The 21,808-nt window shown below is 36.2% G+C and overlaps 1 non-coding gene across 1 annotated transcript; it reads left to right on the forward strand.

The window, feature by feature from the left end:
* Positions 1–16,520: 16,520 nt before the first annotated feature.
* Positions 16,521–16,627, forward strand: LOC126023649 (U6 spliceosomal RNA). The gene has a single exon (XR_007500753.1). It is a non-coding gene; the product is annotated as a U6 spliceosomal RNA (small nuclear RNA).
* Positions 16,628–21,808: the final 5,181 nt, after the last annotated feature.

Here is a 21,808-nt window from a genome sequence, read left to right on the forward strand (position 1 = left end):
CAGTGTTGTTATTCACATTGGTTTAAATAGATTTTTTTCCTTTTGTTGTTTTAAGGATTGGGTTAGGAATAGGAGGAGAAAAAAGGAAATGCCAGCTTAGAAATAAACATCCTTTATTAGATTAGGTAATGGGAAAATACACACTGATTCCAAACAACTCACTAATGAACTCTTGGAACTCAAAGCTGTTTATAAAATGTGAGCTGCCTGAAATTGCAATTACATTATTTCTCTGTAGAATTTGTGGGACACAGACTTTGACAAGTGGTCAAAACAGGTTTATGTAAACTGAGATTCTCCAAACCATAGGAGAGTTTAAATGCACATTTTAAAAAAGTAAGTAATAAGAAAATAGTATTATATTCTTAATGAATAAACTATGACAGTGACATGCAGTTCATTCATAACCAAACCTCAATGTAAGTTAGTGAGATAATGAAATGCATTCAAATGGTTGACCACTTCATTTTTATGTGACTCTGCTCTTAATATTTTTTTATATCTTCTAAAAAGTTAAATGATATTCAGTTCTCTGTGAAAGGAGTGGGAGGAAAAAGAATTTGGCTGGTCTGTCAATAGGGGATTTTAGCAAGAAGTCTTTAACAAGGTAGTATATATGATAGAAAGGAAATAGAACTTTGAAGCAAGATGAACTTTACTTTCTAGTCATTAATAATGATATGTTCAAAGATTTGGTCTTGTAGAAAAGAAATTTAACTTGCAGCAAAAGAAAGATCAATTAGAAAAACTAGTAAGGAGCCCAAAGAAAATAAGGTGTAGATATGACTAGCTGAATTAAAGGATTCACATGAAGTGAAGCAAATGAATGCGTTTGAAAAGTACATCTATAATACATAGATCAGAATCTTTTGTTGGCATAAAATGACATGTTTGAGTTCATACTTTAGAATAGGCATTCCACAAATGCTAATTTCCCTTCTTTCCCTAAATTTTAAGCCATAATAATTAGTTGAAAACCTAGATTGGTGAGAAATATGAATAAGATACAACTAAGAATTTACTTGAATTAATAATATAATGAAAGATAAAATGTTGAAGTTAGTGACTCCAGTAATAGTGTTCAATTTATTTATGGATGAATTCTTCAGTTTATTGGAGGACAAATCACTAAGATAAAAAAACACACACACACAAATGAATAATTAAGGTAAACACTTTTAAGAACAGGAATGTGCCTTATTGGATTGTGTAACCATGAAACTCTGACCATAAACTAGAACTTCGATAGAGGAAGATCTGAGAACAGACTAGCCTGAAATGTTGCATTAAATATTTCTTTTTCTTAGCTTTTGGATCACATATGGCAACGTTCAGGAGTTACTTTACTCTGGCTCTGCACTCAGACATGACTCCTGGCAGGCAAAAGGGAACACACGAAATGTCAGGAATCGAACCTGGGTTGGCCACATGCAAACCCCTACCCACAGTGTTATTGCTCTGGCTCCTACATTGATATTTCTAGTGAGAAAAACTGAAACATATTAGCAAACTTGTAGACTGGGACAAAGAAGAAATACTTACAGATGAGGATTTGTCTGAGCTAGTGAAGCTATTTTTATGTTGAAGGACATGACTGAAAATTTTTTATGTTGAGGACTTGACTTATTGAAAATTTGAGTTCAGAAAAGCACTTACAGCTCTCTCAGAAAAAGTAGATCCAAATCCCAGACAGAAATTGATTATACTTTCCTAATGCTGAAAAGAAAGAAAAAAAAAAGAGTAGGAAAGGGAATAGGAGGAATAAAGAAAGACAATAAAGAAACTGAAATTGAATCTAACTTGCAGCAAAAGAAAGAGCAATTAGCAAAACTAGTGAGGAGCCCAAAGAAAATAAGGTGTAGTAGATACAACTAGCTGAATTAAAGGATTCATATGAAGTGAAGCAAATGAAAACTTTAAACTTATGTCAGCCAATGAGTAAGATGAGCCCATGAACCTGTAATTCACCTCATCTGCAAACATTCTGTGCCCAGAGATTCCCAAACACGATGATAAAAATAGTCTCACACTTAGACTGACAAAAACATTAGAGTCACAATGAGGATATAGAGAGGAATGAACCAAGCAGAGGAAAAGACAAGTTTTAAATCCTCTAAAAACTGGGAAGGAAAGGGAAGGGAAGCCAGGGTCTCAAGAAGAAGGTAAAGGAAAGGAAGGTGTGGGAAGGGTCTCAAGAAGAAGGTAAAGGAAGGGAAGGGGTGGGAAGGAGGTTTTTGGGAGAGAGGTAGGAAGGAGAGAGGGACAGAGGGAAAGAGAAAGAGGAACAGAGAGACAGAGACAATGAAAATCTGTCTAAGGCAAGCAAAGAAGAATCCAGAAATGTCACCAGATCTTTCAAGAAATAATTTTTCTGCTCTCCTGGCGAAATTCCTTGAATGTGGGAAGCTTCCATAGAAACTTGTGTTCAATCATCTTTATTTCTTTTATACATCATTTCCAAGGAAACAAATATTCTCCTACATTCTTCATTGGTGCTTAAAATATAAAGCTGTAGGAACAGAGAGACAGTACAGAAGGTAGGTGCTTTCCTTGCTTATAGCCTGGGTTTTATCTGCAGCACTATTTTTAGTTCTCTGAGCCCCTACAAGAGTGATTCCTGAGCACGTCCAAATGTGGCCCTAACCATTTTCCCAATCTAGAAAAACATGAAGTCTTTATAGTTTTATAGTCTTCATTTTTCATTTAGTTTCTGAGTAAAATTTAAGAATCATTAGAATTTTTTTCCAGTATAAATATTGGTAAGAAGTGGGTGGCCACTATCAAAGATTTTTTTATATCTGACATTCATGAGGTTTGAATTTTAATCCTAAAACTGGGGAAGATCCTGGGCAAATCAAAAAGCAATGGTCACCCTACTGTGGAAAAAAAATAACAAAACAATATACCAGTAGACGTTTACAAATTATCTATTCATACATAAGAACATTAAAATGAGTTCATATATATACAGTTTTCCCATAAAATATATAAATATATAAAATATGTAAAACGTATATACAATTTTCCTATAAAATATTTTAGATCAAAGAATTGATGCTAAATCCAAGTGCTAAGGCTTGCTTTATTACTTGCTAATATTTGGTCTTAAATAAGTTATATAAGATTTTAGTCTTAGTTAACTAGTCTATAACATAGAAATTAGTATTATATTATGGTGGTATTAAAACACCAAAATTGATTGCTCAATATACAATATATAGCTCATCATAAAATATCTAAGCATATTGGCACTATGATTTCTAATTAAGGAAAGAAAAAAAATCTATATATCACCACACCAAATTATTTTTTCTGTATACCCCAAAAGTTAGCTAATGTAATAGTACATTCTGTAAATTTTACATATATAATACAATGGAAATTTATACATTTATAATGCATACTTTTCACTTAAAATGTCACATCTAAAATAAGTTGGATGCCTATGTAGTCTTGCTTACATCTCTTAAAACTAATTTGTGGTGATAAGAACATGTTAACCACACAAATGTATCAGGGAAAAATAATTAGTCAAGGATATGTTATTCTCCTCCAACTGGCTGGTTATGACATGTTGTTCAAAATAGTAGGTATTTTAAAGCATATGTTAAAGTACACTGTGACAGTCACCTCCGTACAAACACATTTGTTCCATAACATTTGTCTATCAGTTTAAAAAAAAAAGTTGTTTAATAGACATAATCATTTGTCTCACTTTTGAAGAAGGTCAGAAAATTTTGCCGTCATGTTAGTGTTTAGGGTAGTAGATATTGTAAAAATTCCAAATTTGTCATGTTTTAATTGAATATAATCTGGAATTACATATTCAACATGTTATAGGGACTGGCAATATAGTATAGTGGGAAGGGTGCTTGCCTTGCACACAGCCCACCTGGGTTTTATCTTGGGAATCCCATATAGTTGCCCAAGGACCACCTGGAGTAATTCCTGAGTGGAGAGTTGAATAACCCCTGAGCATTACTACGTATGGTCCCCAACACACAAAAAACAACTACCACAAAATTAATAATATTAGATTAGATATTGATTTGATGACTTGAGAAAATTGTGATTGCGAATATCCCTGCTATGCAATATTACAAAATAAATTGAGACTTTTGTTAATATATTTGAATTGGAATTTTATTTTCTTATATTTAGCTATAAATATGACGTTTAAACTAACAATATAGTAATAATAAATTGGAATTTTAATATACAGAACAAATTCATATAGATATAAATCAAAATTATTTATGCTATGTAATAAATAATATATAATAATGAATATAATTTACATTATGTATTGCAAATATAGCTGTATAAATTGATAGCTCATATTGAAAAAAGTAGCGAACCCTGATTTGAAGCGCTTTTAATGTATTTGCTTTACTTTTTGGCAGTGCTGTGGATCAAACCAGTGCCTCACACATTTAAGGCAAGTGCCCTGGCATTAAACCACATCCCTGTATATTTTTTGAAGTGTTTTAAATGAGTGATCTCATTCCAACTTCACACTTTTTGCTACCAAGTATATCATCTACACTTAACACTTTTTTGAGAGGGAAACAAAAACAAAAAAGGAAACAAGAGAGAAACAAATTTTTGTCCATAAACATGCTAATAATTAAATTACCGAGCATATGAACAGTGATTTGTATAATAAAAACAACAAGATATAATTCTGAGACTCCTTAGAGTGATCAATAGAATATTCTGTTATCTATAAAATACCTCTGGACAAACAAATTAGAAGACCTTTCAGTGTTTATTTGGGTCTCTATAAGATAACTTCTATTTGTCAAAGTGGCTCAAAGTGTCATCATTGATAATGTATGACTGAGATTTAGACTTGCCATCTGTCCCTTTGGGAAATGAAGAAATAATTGCTCCAAATGCTTCATGTCACTGAGCAGGCAGCATGTCTTGATGATAAAATTAAACTGTTCAAAATTCATGGTCTATCTCATGGTTTGAAACTATAGATAGTCTCAAGAAAAGGAAGAGATGATGCCCTTTACTACATGTAGGAGAGAGTAAAAGTGGAATTAAGAGACCACACTATCCAACTAGTCCCTAGTTAGACAATGTTTATTATCTCCTATCTCTCTTCTTTTCTGCTCGTCCCCCACATATAATAGTTTCAAGGGAACACTTGGAATGAGCACAGGATTTTAGCAAATGAATAGTTCTGAAACGAATTTTATAGATGTTCTATACATTTGGTCAAGTACGAAGAGCTTAATAAACCTTCTGACAATGATTTAAGGGCCTCATTGAGATACAATGATAATTTTTATAATTTGTATTGAGACCAATGTGAATTACAAATCATTCACAATTATATTTACAGTGTTGAACTCCCACCATTCCTGTTCCCAGCATGTGCCATATACCTCCACACTTAGCCCCCTGGACTGCTAGTGTAACAGGTCCCTTTTGTGTATAGATTGCTGTAGTTTAGGTCTTGTGATTCTATTGTTACTGAGTTTGAGTTTGGTGCTTGGGTCTGATCAATTTTTATTTCTACTCAATCTCATGAGACTGCTTTGTCTATAGTACCATCCATTTTTCCCCTGAAATTAGTAGGAAGACGTAGAGATATGAGGCAGATGATTCATGTTCTATGGTTCTGAAAAAGGAAGGAAGGAAGGAAGGAAGGAAGGAAGGAAGGAAGGAAGGAAGGAAGAAAGAAAGAAAGAAAGAAAGAAAGAAAGAAAGAAAGAAAGAAAGAAAGAAAGAAAGAAAGAAAGAAAGAAAGAAAGAAAGAAAGAAAGAAAGAAAGAAAGAAAGAAAGAAAGAAAGAAAGAAAGAAAGAAAGAAAGAAGAAAGAAAGAAAGCAAAAGAGAAGGAAGGAAGGAAGAAAGAAAAGAAAAAGAAAGAAGAAAAAAGAAAATGAAAGGAAGAAATAAAATAGAAAGAATGAGAAAGAAAGAAAAAGAAATAAGAGAAGGAAGAAAATAAAAGGAAGAAAGAAAATAGAAAGAATGAGAGAAAGAAAAAGAAATAAGAGAAGAAAATGAAAGGAAGAAAGAAAATAGAAAGAATGAGAAAGAAAGATGAAAAAGAAAACAAGAAAGAAAAAGAAAGGAGGAACCCCTATTTAGAAGCTATAAATTTAAATTTAAAAGGAGAAAAAAAAAGAAAAATAGGACATACTGGCAAGTTTTATTGTTTGTTTGTTTGTTTGTTTTGTATAGGCACAGTAAGTGTTGGGGAAATTTGAAAGAAAATTCCCAAATATAAGGGTGTCTCCACAGTTGAAGCATACTGTTATGAGATTAATTACATGCTATGGACATGTTCATTGTCAAACCCCAGGTCTTTATGGTGCTGGAAAATGTTCTGCTCAGTTGTGGTTGTCAAAGTCAGTCCTCTGTAATTGAAGATCTTGTTTTTGCACAGATCCTAGCACAAAGTCTAAGGATAGAGTTTTTCTTTATGGTTCCAGACATTCTGCTCATCATGGTTGTTGTAAGTCAGTGTTCTGTATTTAGTGATCTTGGTTTTTATAGAGATCAAAGGCCTGAGTGTCTTCTGATTTCATAGCACCGTTAAGTGATGAGGTAGGGCAACCTGCCCTTAGATCTCAATTATTTTCTGTCATGTTCCCTAGGAAGTAAAAACATTTTTCGCGCCTCCCCCGCTCGACTGTAAATTGTATCTTTATTAAAAAAACTTTAACCTGCAAAACAAAAATATATAAAATAATTTGAGCTAATTTTTTAATCAGAGGTGATGTCTGGATTAATGGCTACAATGAGCACCTTTTGCAATGCATAGCTTTTCGAAGCGGGGTTTGAAGCAGGACACAGAAACTCTCAGCTCCAGAGACATAGAGAGACATTAAACACGGGACTTAGCTTGCTATGACAGTGTTTGCGAGGTCAAACTCGCCCCTCTTTACGGAGCCTCGCGCCCCCTCCGGGGGTGCGTCCCACTATTTGAGAAGCACTGCCTTAGCTCAAGTTGTTGTTGTTTCCTCGTTGACAGGATGTCCTATGAACTTATCCTGAGCTATTTGGTGCCAGCGCAGTATTAAGGACTCTCCGGGGGAGGAGGGTTAATTCCTGGTGCTGGTGTAGGGAACTGTGGCAGTTTAAGGTTGGAATCCGTAGTTAGTGACTGGACAGTAGATGTTCTATCACATGAGGTCTAAGTCAAATCCCAATGACAGGTGCTCAGAGTGGAAGGTGCCCCTGCATTATGGGTTCTTATCCCTAGTAGATAAGAATTTGTTTCTATACATAAGATTTCCCCATTTTAGTGTGCCTGTGCAAAAAGGAATGATTCCCTATTATATTGTTGGTGCACTTGGGGGTAAAAATGACTACTTATACAATCTCTGTGCCCTGGTTTTGACCTGAACTTTTATCCCAAGCAAGACTTGCTACTCGAATTTTGTACTAAGCAAAACCACAACAAAAAATATAATAATGGGATGAAGGAGGCTACCTTTACAATTGGAAATAAACACACTAAGAGGTATACTAATCAGAAATTAAACATACAAGGAAAATATAGATATCTCCATTAAGTCTTTTGAGATAGTCTTTGTGGGAGTGATGATTCAGGGCACATTTTCGTACCACATTGTGGTCTTAATCAGTTTGAAAAATGGTTTGTGATATACAATACATTTTACAAATTTCTCTGCTGCTGTACTTTTTTATTCTTTTTTTTTCTGTCTTTCTTTAACCTTTTTCTATTTGAATAATTTTACCCACACCTGAAAACATGTAATATGATCAACTATGTGATATATGGCCTTTAAATAAAAGAATTTATTTTTTTAAAAAGCTCTAGTTTATATATCTACTATATTGTGTAGTTTAAATCTTTATTTCTGAGGATCAAAGTGAATTTCTCCAATGAGTCTTCAGTATACTACTTTTTGAATATAAAATACTTAATTATTTTATATTTTACTGATTCCCCATCATTCTTATGCTAAAAATATGAATCATAATTTTTATCTCTAAAAACTTGTTTTCCAAGCCATTTACCTTTATATTCAGTATCATCTATTTTTATTTTTCCAGTTTATGTCAGATATCAATACTTTTATTTACTTATTTTAAATAATATTTTTATTTAAGCACCACATTATAAACATGATTGTAGTTGGGTTTCTTTTTTTTTTTGGTTTTTGGGCCACACCCGTTTGACACTCAGGGGTTACTCCTGGCTATGTGCTCAGAAATCGCCCCTGGCTTGGGGGGACAATATGGGACGCCGGGGGATCGAACCGCGGTCCTTTCTTGGCTAGCGCTTGCAAGGCAGACACCTTACCTCCAGCGCCACCTACCCGACCCCGGGTAGTTGGGTTTCGATCATAAAAAATACAACCTCCTTCACCAGTACAATATTCCCACCACCAATGTCCCACCAGCTCCATCCTCCCCCACCCCTGCATGTATTTGAGGCAGCCATTCTATTTTTCTCACTCATTAACATTGTCATGATAGTTGTCAGAGTAGTTATCTCTCTGACTGCATTCACCAATCTTTGTGGTAACTTTCATATGGTGAGCCGATCCTTCCAACCCTCATCTCTATTATCTCTGGATATTATTACAATAATGTCATTTCTTTTTTCTTTTCTTTCTTTCTTCTTTTTTTTGAGGGAAAGAGGGTACACCCAGTGGTGCTCAGAGGTTACTCCTGGCTCTGCACTCAGAAATTGCTTCTGGCTCAGGGGACCAAATGAAACGCCAGGGACCAAGCTTGGTCCATCCTGAGTTACCTTATCAATTTTGATAGATGAGCACATGGAAAGGGGCTTTCTGGAATTTGGAAAGAGCTTTTACATATTTTTAATGTTCCTATAATTTACATGTGCTGAATAAATCAAATTTTAAAGGTTTTTATTTTTTAAACTAATACTAAGGTGGATTTTATTTAAATTGTTTTTTTATTTTCTTTATTTAAACATCTTGATTACAAATATGATTGTGATTAGGTTTCAGTCATGTAAAGAATATACCCCTTCACCAGTGCAATATTTCCACCACCAATGTCCCAAATCTTCCTCCATCCCACCCCAACCCCAGCTGTACTCTAGACAGGCTTGAGTTCCCTCATTCATTTACATGATTATGGTAGTTCTCAGTGTATTTATTTCTCTAACTGTACTCACCACTCTTTGTGGTGAGATTCATGAAGTGAGATGGGTATTTCAGCCCTCTTCTCATTGTCTCTGAGAATTATTGCAAAAATAACTTTTATTTTTCTTAAAACCCATAGATGAGTGAGACTATTCTGCGTCTCTCTCTCTCCCTCTGACTTATTTCACTCAGCATGATAGATTCCATGTACATCCATGTACATTTTAATGACTTCATCTCTCATGACAGCTGCATAATATTCCATTGTGTATATGTACCACAGTTTTTTTAGACATTTGTCTGTTGAAGGGCATCTTGGTTGTTTCCAGAGCCTGGCCATTGTAAATAGTGCTGAAATAAACATAGGTGTGAGGAAGGTGTTTTTGTATTGTATTCTTGTGTTCCTAGGGTATATCTCTAGGAGTGGAATAGTTGGGTCGAATGGGATATCAATTTCCAGTACTTGGAGGAATCTCCGTATTGCCTTCCATAGAGGTTGGACTAGACAGCATTCAGAACAGCAGTGGATAAGAGTTCCTTTCTCTCCACATCCCCGCCAGCACTGATTGTTCTCATTCTTTGTGATGTATGCCAATCTCGGTGGTGTGAGGTGGTATCTCATCATTGTTTTGATTTGCATCTCCCTGATGAGTAGTGATAAGGAGCATTTTTTCATGTGCCTTTTGGCCATTTGTATTTCTTTTTTTTTTTTTTTATCAAAGCGTCTGTTCATTTCTTCTCCCCATTTTTTGATGGGATTAGATGATTTTTTTTTCTTGTAAAGTTCATTCAGTGCCCCGTATAATTTGGATATTAGCCCCTTATCTGATGGGTATTGGGTGAATAGTTTCTACCACACAGTGGGTGGCTCTTGTATCCTGGGCACTATTTCTTTTGAGGTGCAGAAGCTTCACAGCTTAATGTACTCCAATCTGTTGATCTCTGCTTCCACTTGTTTGGAGAGTGCAGTTTCCTCCTTGAAGATGACTTTAGTCACAATGTCATGGAGTGTTTTACCTACGTGTTGTTCTATATACCTTATGGTATCAGGTCTGATATCAAGGTCTTTAATCCATTTGGATTTTACCTTCGTACATGAGGTTAACTGCGGGTCTATGTTCACTTTTTTGCAAGTGGCTAACCAGTACTGCCAGCACCACTTATTGAAGAGGGTTTTCCTGCTCCACTTAATATTTCTTGCTCCTTTGTCAAAAATTAGGTACTTCTATGTTTGGGGAACATTGTCTGAGAACTCAAGCCTATTCCACTGATCTGAGGGTCTGTCTTTATTCCAATACCATGCTGTTTTGATAACTATTGCTTTGTAGTACAGTTTAAAGTTGGGGAAAGTAATGCCTCTCATTTTCCTTTTCCCTAGGACTTCTTTAGCTATTCGAAGGTGTTTATTGTTCCAGATGAACTTCATAAGTGTTTGATCCACTTCTTTGAAGAATGTCATGGGTATCTTTAGAGGGATCGCATTAAATCTGTATAATGCTTTGGGGAGTATTGGCATTTTAATGATGTTAATCCTGCCAATCCATGAGCAGGGTATGTGTTTCCATTTCTTTGTGTCCTCTCTTATTTCTTGGAGCAGGGATTTATACTTTTCTTTGTATAGGACCTTCAAGTCTTTGGTCAAGTTGACTCCAATATATTTGAGTTTGTGTGGCACTAACGTGAATGGAATTGCCTTCTTGACTTCCCTCTCCTCCCTATCATTATTGGTGTATAAAAAGGCCATTGATTTCTGTGTGTTAATTTTGTAGCCTGCCACCTTACTATATGAGTCTATTGTTTCTAGAAGCTTTTTGGTAGAATCTTTAGGGTTTTCTAATTAGAGTATCATGTCATCTGCAAACATTGAGAGCTTGACTTTTTCCTTTCCTATCTGGATTCCCTTGATACCTTTTTCGTGCCTGACCACTATAGCAAGCACTCCCAGTACTATGCTGAAGAGGAGTAGTGAGAGAGGACAGCCTTGACTTGTACCAGAATTTAGAGGAAAGGCTTTTAGTTTTTCTCCATTGAGTATAATATTTGCCATCGGCTTGTGGTAGGTGGCTTCAACAAGATTGAAAAAGGTTCCTTCCATTCCAATCTTGCTGAGAGTTTTGATCAAGAATGGGTGTTGGACCTTATCAAGTGCTTTCTTTTGTCTATTGATATAATCATGTGATTTTTATTTTTCTTGTTGTTGATGTTGTGTATGATGTTGATAGATTTACAGATGTTAAACCATCCTTGCATTCCTGGGATAAAACCTACTTGGTCGTAGTTTATGATCTTCTTGATGATGCATTGGATCCTATTTGCCAGGATTTTGTTGAAGATCTTTGCATCAGCATTCATCAGGAATATTGGACTATAATTTTCTTTTTGGCAGCATCTATGTCTGGTTTTGGTATCAAGGTGATGTTTGCTTCATAAAACAGTTCGGGATTGTTTTCGTTTTTTCAATTTCATGGAAGAGCCTGGCTAGGATTGGTAGTAGCTCCTCTTGAAAGGTTTGAAAGAATTCATTAGGAAATCCATCTGGGCCTGGGCTTTTCTTTTTGGGAAGATGTTATTACAGTTTCAATTTCCTCAATAGTGATGGGGGAGTTTAGATATGCTACATCCTCCTAACTTAACTGTGGAAGGTTATAAGTGTCCAAGAATTTATCCATTTCTTTTAGGTTCTCATGTTTAGTAGCATAAAGTTTCTCAAAGTATTCTCTGATTACTCTTGGATCTCTGCAATATCTATCATGATCGCCCCCTTTTCATTTCTAATACGGGTTTTCAGGTTTCTCTCTTTTTCTTTTTGAGTTTTGCCAATGATCTATCAATCTTGTTTATTTTTTTAAAGAACCAACTTCTGCTTTAATTGATCTTTCAGATTGTTTTCTGGTTTTCCTCTTATTGATTTCTGCTTTCAGTTTTGTTATTTTGTTCTGTATCCTTATTTTTGGTTCCTTTTGTTGGTTTTCTAATTTTTTGAACTCCGTCATTAAGTTATTCAGGTATGCCCCATCTTCCTTCCTGATGTGTGCTTGTAGAGCTATAAATTTTCATCTCATGACCACTTTTAATGTGTCCCATAGATTCTGGCAGTTTGTGTCTTCATTATCATTTGTTTCCAGGAAAGTTTTCATTTCCTCTTTGATTTCATCTCGGACCCACTGGTTGTTCAGTAGCAGGGTGTTTAATTTTCAATTGTTAAGGTTTTTCTTTTGTGTGCCTTTGTAGTTCACATCTAATTTGAGAGCCTTGTGATCAGCAAAGGTAGCTTGCAAGATTTCTTTCCTCCTGATTTTATGAAGGTATGTTTTATATGTCAGAATGTAGTCTATCCTGGAGAATGACCCATGTACATTGGAGAAGAATGTTTATCCAGGTTTTTTGAGGTGGAGTGTCCTATATATATCTACTATCCCTCTTTCTTCCATTACTCTTTTCAGGGCTAGTGTGTTATTGTTGGGTTTCAGTCTGGTTGACCTATCAAGTGTTGATAGGGCCATGTTGAGGTCTCCCACAATTATTGTGTTATTATTGATGTCTTCTTTCAGATTTGTCAGTAATTGTACTAGATAATTTGCTGGTCTCTCATTGGGTGCATATATATGTTTACTAGTCTGATTTTTTCCTGTTGCACATATCACTTGATTAGTACATAGTGTCCATCTTTGTCCCCTATTACTTTTCTGAGTATAAAGTTGGTGTCATCAGATATTAATATGGCCACCAGCTTTTTTAAGGCTGTTGTTTGATTGGATGATATTCCTCCAACCTTTGATTTTGAGTCTATTTGTTCTGATTATTCAGGTGTGTTTCTTGTAGGCAGCAGAAGGTTAGAATCATCTTTTGACCCATTTTGCCACTCTGTGACTTTTTATTGGTGAATTTAGTCCATTGACATTGAGGGTGATGATTGTCATAGGATTTAATGTCATCTTTGTAGATAAATTTGCTGTGTTTGTTGGTCTCTCTTGTCTTAGAGTAGACCTGTCAGTTTTTCCTTTAAGGCTGTTTTTTCATCTGTGAAGTTTCTAAGCTGTTGTTTTTCCATGAAGCTATATATCTTACCTTCAAACCTGAATGTGAGTTGGGCTGGGTGCAGTATTCTCAGTGAGGCATCCATTTTATTCAGTCTTGTCACAATATTCCACCACTGTCTTCTGGCCTTGAGAGTTTCTTGTGACATGCATGCTGTAAGTCTTTGGGATGTTCCTTTGAATGTAATTTCCCTTTTTATCTTGCTGCTTTCAGTATTCTATCTTTTTCTGTGGGATTTGCCATTGTAACAAGGATGTGTCTTGGGGTGTTTTTTCTTTGGGTCTCTTTTAGCTGGTACTCTTCGGGCATGCAGGATTTGATTGCATGTAGTCTTTAACTCTGGGAGTATCTCTTTGGTGATATCTTTGACAGTTGATTCTTTCTGGAGATCTACCTGGGCTTCTGGGACTCCAATGATTCTTATGTTGTTTCTGTTGAGTTTATAAAAGACTTTTATTTTCATCTATTCACATTTCTTGAGTACTTTTTCCATTGCCTGATTATTGTCTTAAGGTTCTTTTCCAATTTCTTCTGCTGTTTTGAGTTTTTCTGCATCTCATCTTCCAACACGCTTATTCTGTCCTCAGCTGCTGTTACCCAGCTGTAGAGGCCATCCGCTGAGTTTTTCAGTTGAGCTACCATGTTTTTCAGATCTGTTATTTCAGTTTTTTTTTTTAATTTCTGTCTTTGTGTTCTGTTCAGATCGATCTATGCTTTCTTTGAGTTCTAAAAACATCTTCCATATTTCTATTCTAAACTCCTTATCTGAGAGGTTAAGCAGATGGTTGGATTTTTTTTAGGTCATCAGAGCTATTGTTTTCATTCTCTGTGAATCTGTTTGCCTGTGAGGCTCCCCCATTATCACACTTGTGGTATAATTTTTTTCTGCGTGTTGTGGTGGAGTTCATTGGTTAGAAAGAGCACACGGCGAATACTGCAGGTAGTCGGTTTTCATGGTCAGACAGAGTTCCTTTGTGTTCCGGCCCTTGGATGAGCCTCTGGGATAGCTATTTTTCTGGGACCTTTTTGGCCCACTCCCACGAGGTTCAGGAGACAGGACAATGGAAAAACACGCACAGGCAACACTCACAGTTTCTCACATTAGGGAACCAGTGGGCAGGCGTAGTATTTAAATTGTTTTACTTATGTCATGTATAAAGAAAACTCATCCATTTCTCTTTACTCTCCCTGATCCCTGGTTGTTTTCAATGGAAAAATGTATAGACTAAAAATATTTGAGTTTCACATATTTTATTTATTTATTTATTTGGTGTTTGGGGCCACACCTGGTGTCACTCAGGGGTTACTCCTGGCTCTGTGCTCAGAAATCATTCCTAGTTAGAAGCACCTCATGGAATTCCAGGGATAGAACCTGCTTCTGTCCTGAGTCAGCCGCCTGCAAGGCAAATGCCCTACCACTGTGCTACCACTCTGACTCTGAGTTTCACATATTTTTAAATTTATTTAGCAAATAGTTTATATTTGAATGAGTCTATTTTCTTGAAAAGGTTTTTGTGTGAGTATGGATGTTTGTGTGAGTCACACCCCACAATGCTCAGAGGTTACACAAGAATATTTCTTTGTACAGGAATCACTTCTGATGGTACTTGGGAAACTGTAAGAATACTTGATTTGAAACCTGGATTGGCCACAGGCAGAACTTGCCCCCTCCCTACTCTAAGTTCTGTACTTAAGAATTACTGTTGGTGGAACTTGGGGAACCATATGGAATGTTGAGGATCAAATTCAGGTCAGCCTTGTTCAAGTCAAGAGTGCTCCTTGCTGTCCTAGACTGATCTGTTCCCAAGACAAATGCATTTTTATATAATGATTATCACATGGGCAGAAGGTAGAATTCTGTTCTAAATTTACTTCTAATAAAATAATCATAAGTTATCCAAGAGCATCAGAATTCAGTTCATCTGGGCCTGGAGAGATAGCACAGTGGCGTTTGCCTTGCAAGCAGCCGATCCAAGACCAAAGGTGGTTGGTTCAAATCCCAGTGTCCCATATGGTCCCTTGTGCCTGCCAGGAGCTATTTCTGAGCAGACAGCCAGGAAAAACCCCTGAGCATCGCCAGGTGTGGCCCAAAAACCAAAAAAAAAATTTAGTTCATCTGTAGACTATACTAAATCATTTTCTTACTGCTAATAGTCTAATGTGACCTGTGACAAGCGTGAATTTTATGATGGATATTTAGTAAAGAACAATCTCTTTTTCATGCAAACAAGGGCTTTATAAACATGGATTTTTCAACTCCATTTCTCACTTCCAAATCCTCATAATTAACATTAACTGTCCATTTTGACAGTGTTCATTAATTTTCCCACAGTAGAACAATTTTCTACTCTCAGCTGTTGTAGCAATTTGAGGGTCTGCAATCTACAGGCCTAGCCCTGTGTTGAACTTTCTTTGTGTTCAGAAGATTTTATGTAACTCCAGACTCTGAAGAATGTAAGTTTTTAGCACATTTTGCCACTATTCTGTTACCACTTTAAAAAAAAGGGGAAACTTTAGCCTGATGTCATAAAAAGTGAAAAAACCAAAATCATCTCACTCTTGATCAACACCCAGGAATTTTGAAATTAGTAAATTTCTAACCTGCTTCTTATCATTCACCTAGCCCTAACCTGATAGATTCCATGTTATAAACATCTTTTTAAAAATCTTTTTTTTTTGCTTCATATTGGAAGGTGTGTGTGTGTGTGTGTGTGTGTGTGTGTGTGTGTATGTGTGTGTGTGCACAGAAGTGTGAATGAGCTCATTTTGAAGCCATGAAGATAGAACCCAGGAAATAGAGAATGACTTGAAATCCAACCGGACATGGTAATTCTTACTCACGATTGGAAAAATCTAGAATTTTGAGGATTAAATAGCATGACAAGAAATATCAGGCATGACCTAGACTGTAGTACAATAACTTTGCCATGGCAAAACAAACTTTTCTTGTGTGTTTGTTTAGGTTTGAGGTTTGTGATAAATTTCACATCACGTAGTAAGAATGTGAGATTCATGGGGTTACTTTGCACTTTACCAATCTAGTATGTTATTCCTGGAAACACTTGTATTTGACATTTGAAAAGTAGCAATTTTTGTGTGATTTCTAATGCTTAATAGTAGTATGAGTGTAATAGTACAACCACATTGTTTATTTTCTTTAATCTTTTTATTTGATCAATAAATATATCTTAATTTTTTTTATTTTAGTTCTTTTATGATATAATGGTTGTAAGTTCATTACTACATTTTAAATGGATTCATTCCAAGATATTAATTTTATGATCTATTCTGAAATAGCTAGAACCCTTTGTTACCAACTTTTCTTCCTTTTTTTTGAGCACTTGGTAGTATATATGGACAAAACCCACCAACCTTTGTGCTCACTTCAGCAGCACATATACTAAAATTGGAATGATAGAGACAAGATTAGCATGGCCCTGGTGCAAGGATGACATGAAAATTTGTGAATCATTCCATAATTTTTTTTGAGTAGAAAAAAATGATCAGACTTAAATACAAGACCAAAAGTCAATGAAAACGGAACCAATACCCAATCTTCAACAAGCTGTACACAGAGGGGACCAGTTATACAAACAGTCTGGGGGGGGGGCAAAGAAAGGGGATGCTGGGAACAGGGTTGGAGGAGGACAGCACTGGTGGTGGGAATACCCCTGATTCAATGTCACCATGTACTTTAAATATTACTGTGAAAGAATTGTAAAAAAAAAAAAAAAAAAAAAAAAAAAACACACACACACACTATAAATGTAAAAAAAAAAAAAAACACCAATTTTTGTCTTTAATTTTATCCATTTAAATTCACACAAAAATTAAATTTTTTTTCTGACTGAAGAAAATCCCAGGATCTCCATTGAGTAAGTTGTCTTTGAAGATTAGAGTGATGATTAAAATCAGTTTTTGGACATATACATAATACTCTTTTTGTCAGCCTTGTGTTACTTAAGTGTTTTTATAAAAATATTATCTTAACAATAAACTCAGCTACAGGAGAATATGAATCTTATAAGATTAGAGGGAGATTTCCTGAGGGTGCAGCCACTTTATTCTGCCTTCAGAAGTGCATAGACTTTTCTGACTCCGTAGCTTTTGATAGTTTAGCTAGAGGAGTAACCATTAATGGAGTGGGGAGAAAAGAACATTTGAAGTGAAATAAAAGACAAGAAAGAGAAAGGAAAATCTAGTAGGTAAAATTAAACCTATCAAGTCATTTTTAGTTCAGAACTGACAACTACAATTTTATTAAAGTCAACTCACTTCGGGACCTGAGAGATTGCAAGCAGCCGATTCAGGATGGACAGTGGTTCAAATCCCAGCATCCCATATGATTCCCTTGTCTGCCAGGAGTGATTTCTGAGCACAAAGCCAGGAGTAACCCCTGAGCACCACTGGGTATGACCCCAAACTCTAAATAAATAAATAAATAAATAAATAAATAAATAAATAAATAAATAAATAAAATCACTCAAGATTAATGTCATGAAAATCAAGACATTGTTTGAATTTTAGTGATTAATATTTTAGATGAACACAAAGGCCTTAGGGTAAAATACATATTTTTTTATACTGTGGGTTTTTTTTGGGGGGGCGGGTAGAAAGACAGGAGTTTTGAGCCACACTCAGCAGTGCTCAAAACTTCTTGGGCACTTTGTGCTCAGGTATCACTCCAGGCCGGGCTGGGGGGTACTTTGTGTGGTGTGGGGAATTGAACTTGGGTGCTGGAACTCAAGGAAGCAGCTTACCTGTTGCACTGTCTCTCAGATTGTATCTTGGTTTTGGTTCTGATTTTGCTTTTTGTGTTACACTCAGCTGCAATCAGGATTTGTTCCAGGCAGGACTTGTGGACCATATGAGGTACTGGTAATTAAACAAAGTCAGGTTTATGCAAAAAATTAATTTTCTTTCTTGATGCACCTACAGCTCCTACTTAATGGTAAAGTTTCCTAGAAAAAGTATTGAATCACAGAAATCAGAAAAACACTTGATATGCCTTGAACACCTCTGTGTAAAACTGGTACTTGTTGGGAAATAATCATAAAGACACTCGATTGAGCTTGGATTATCACACTTATACCTATGTCTTTCCACTCATTTTATATTGACCAAAGTTATTATTTCTATGACTATTCAGAATGATGACCTATCCTATTGCATTGCTTTATATTTCTTTCAATACAAATGAAAAGTATTTGAGGTTAGGTGTGATAGGATAGTGGGTAAGGAGCATGCCTTTGTGCTCAACTGACCCAGATTTGATCCTAGCTCAACTTAAATTTCTCAGAACCCTGCCAGGAGTGATCCCTGAGCACAGAATTAGGAGTTAGCTCTGAGCACACCAGATATGCCTCCTCTGTCTCAAATATTTGAGGTAGCTCAACTGGTTGATGGTGTGTTTTGTGTGCAGGAAGCCTGGGTTCAATTTCCAACACCACCTAATCTCTGGAGCACTTCCAGGAAAGACTCATAAATATAAAGCTAAGAGTTGTCCCTGATACTTCTTGGTGTGGCCCCAAACAAACAGAGCACATTAGTGTTTATGCATGCCATTGTCTCTACAGAGTAATTATAGTGTAATTGTGTTTAAAAAAGACTACAGGGAGAAAATAGGTACTATGTCACTTTTCTGAGTCATCATTGTCAAAACTATAATTTGTATTTGAAAAATGTATCTTTGAGAAGAGATATCCTTTTTCTTTTTTAAAGATTTTTTAAAATTTTTAAAAATTACTTTAGACATTGCGGTTAATTTTAGACACTACTTATTTGTAAATAATACAGATGGGTTTTTCTTTCCACAATTACAAGGTTGTTGATGATTAGTTTCAGTCATACAGTCATTCTTCACCAGTGCAAATTTTCTGCCACCAATGTCCCCAGTTTCCCTTCTGCCCCTTTCCCTGTAAGACAGACATTCCCTCCTGCCCCATTTCTTTCATTTTTTCCTGTTAGAGGTATCATGCATGTCACTTTCCTTACTTTCAGGACCCAGTTCTGATCCAGAGTGATCATTTCTTTGTGTGTGTGTGTGTGTGTGTGTGTGTGTGTGTGTGTGTGTGTGTGTGTGTGTGTGTGTGTTTTGGGTCACACCCGGCAGTGCTCAGGGGTTACTCCTGGCTCCATGCTCAGAAATTGCTCCTGGCAGGAACGGAGGACCATATGGGACGCCGGGATTCGAACCAATGGCCTTCTGCATGAAAGGCAAACGCCTTACCTCCATGCTATCTCTCCGGCCTCAATTAAACTGGAGAAAAACCAGATACTCAGGCTATGTTTTTGAGACCAGGCATATAGTTGACTTGTTTTTCAAGTATTATGGAGTAACCTTTTTTGAGTTAACCAATTTTTGAATGTCTAACAATCCTTGATCCTTGATTTCCCAGTGTCAAGGTGAGTCATACTTTTTCTACGTACCCCTGTCAGTTGAGCAGAACTTACCTTTGGCCTGGCTTCGAGACACTCTCTATAAATCTAGTTTGGGTTTTACCTTTTCATCATCGGAATCCTGGTAGACATGGTGGTGTTGCTGTGTGTCTAAAACTAATGAAAATAGTACATAACCATAGTGGTGAACAATAAACCTTGATTCACTGTTTCTGTCCTAAAACTTTCTGTTGTTTTGCAGTCGTGTGTGTGTGTGTGTGTGTGTGTGTGTGTGTGTGTGTGTGTGTGTGTGTGTAGGTTTCAGACCATCCACAGCATAGGCTTTGTTCTATACTTAGGAATCACTTTTGCTGGGATTTGGGGAAAAATACTCCATACTGGATTCTGAGTATTGAACTCATATAGGATGTGTGTAAGGCAAGCGCTCTACCATTGCTCTGGCCCGTAGAAAATAATTTATGGGGGGTTGTACTTGACTTTTTTTCTTTATTTAAGCACCATGATTACATACATAATTGTAGTTGTGTTTCAGTCATAAAAAGAACACCCCCTTCACCTGTGTAACCTTCCAACCAACAATGCCCCCATCTCCTACCTTCCCCAATCTTCTAATATTATTGTATTGCTATTGATGTCTGTCAACAATTGTTTTAAATATTTTGTTGGTCCCTCATTGGGTGCATAAAATGTTTATGAGTATTATTTCTTCCTAGTGTATTCTTTTATTATCAAAAGGTGCCCATCTCAGTCACTTATTGCCTTTTTTTAGCCTAAAGTTTGTGTCATCTGATATAAATATGGCCACTCCTGCCTTTTTAATGGAGTTGTTTGCTTGAATGACTGTTCTCTAATCTTTGGCTTTCAGTCTATATTTGTTCTGACTATTCAAATGTGTTTATTGGAGGCAGAGAAATGTTTTTTGATTTATTTTGCCACTCTGTCTCTTAACATTGACATCGAGAATGATGATTGCTATGGGATTTAAGGTTATCCTCTTGTAAGAGCTTGGTGTATTTGTTGGATCTACCTTGCATTAATGTAGGTATTTATTTTCTTTTAATGTTGGTTTTTAGTCCCTAAAGTTCCTCAGCTGTTGTCTATCTCTAAAGCTGTGTATCTTTCTTTCAAACCTGAATATAAATCAGGCTGGGTGAAGTATCCTTGGCAAAACATTCATTTCATTGAGTTTGTTACTATATCCCATCACTGTCTTTGTGCCTTGAGGTTTGTTTGTGCCAAATCAACTGTAAACTTAAGGATGTACCTTTGTACATAATGTCCATTTTTTTATCTTGTTACCTTAAATATTCCATCCCTAACTGTGGAATTCATCATTATAACTAGGATGTACCTTGGATTTTTTTTTTAAGTCTCTATTAGCCAGTATTCTTTGAGTATGTAGTATTTCATTGCATGCACTCTTTAGCTCTGGGAGTTTTTCTGCAATGATGTTCTTGACAGTTGATTTCTTTTTTGTGGGTTTTGTTTTTTGTTTCTGGGCCACATCCAGTAACACTTAGGAGCTATTCTTGGCTATGCACTCAGAAATTGCTCCTGGCTTGGGGGACCATATGGGAAGCTGGGGGAATCAAACCACTATTGGTCCAATGCTAGTGCAGGCAAGGCAGATGCCTTACCCCTTGTGCCACTACTCTGGTCCCTGGACTATTGATTTTTTATAGAGATTTTCTTTGTAGGACTCCGGTACCCCAATGATACTTATGTTGTTTGTAATGAATTTATTGCAGATCTCTATTTTCCATTGTCTTATCATTTGTTTTATAGCCCTTTCCAGCCTTTCCTATAGTATGGAGTTATTATGCATCTCATCTTTCAGCTCACTGATTATGTCTTTAGTAGCTGTTTCTCTCTTAGTGAGGCTTTCCAGTGAGGTTTTCATTTTACCTACCACCTATTTTAACTGATATTTCGGTTTGGAACTTTCTTATTTCTACTTTATGTCTTCTTAATTCTTAGTTGTGGTTTGTCCAGTTTGTTCCATGAATTATTTGAGTTCCTTGAACATCCTTCAAATTTTCACTTAAAGTCTTTCTCAGAAGGGCTCTGTAGCTGGCTGGTACTTGTTGGAACAGGCACTTATCCATCTGTTTCTTAGGGCTTCTACCAGCCTTGGCCTGAGCTGGGGTTTTTGCTGCTTTTGTGTGTCTGGTCAGGAGAAGCCTGTGTTCTTTCAACAGAGAAGGGTTGTTGCCTCTCAGGTTAAATATATATTTTGGGATGGGGGTACTTACCCCTCTGTTTCTC

The sequence above is a fragment of the Suncus etruscus genome, chromosome 11, assembly GCF_024139225.1.
Source record: "Suncus etruscus isolate mSunEtr1 chromosome 11, mSunEtr1.pri.cur, whole genome shotgun sequence".
NCBI classification, from domain to species: domain Eukaryota; kingdom Metazoa; phylum Chordata; class Mammalia; order Eulipotyphla; family Soricidae; genus Suncus; species Suncus etruscus.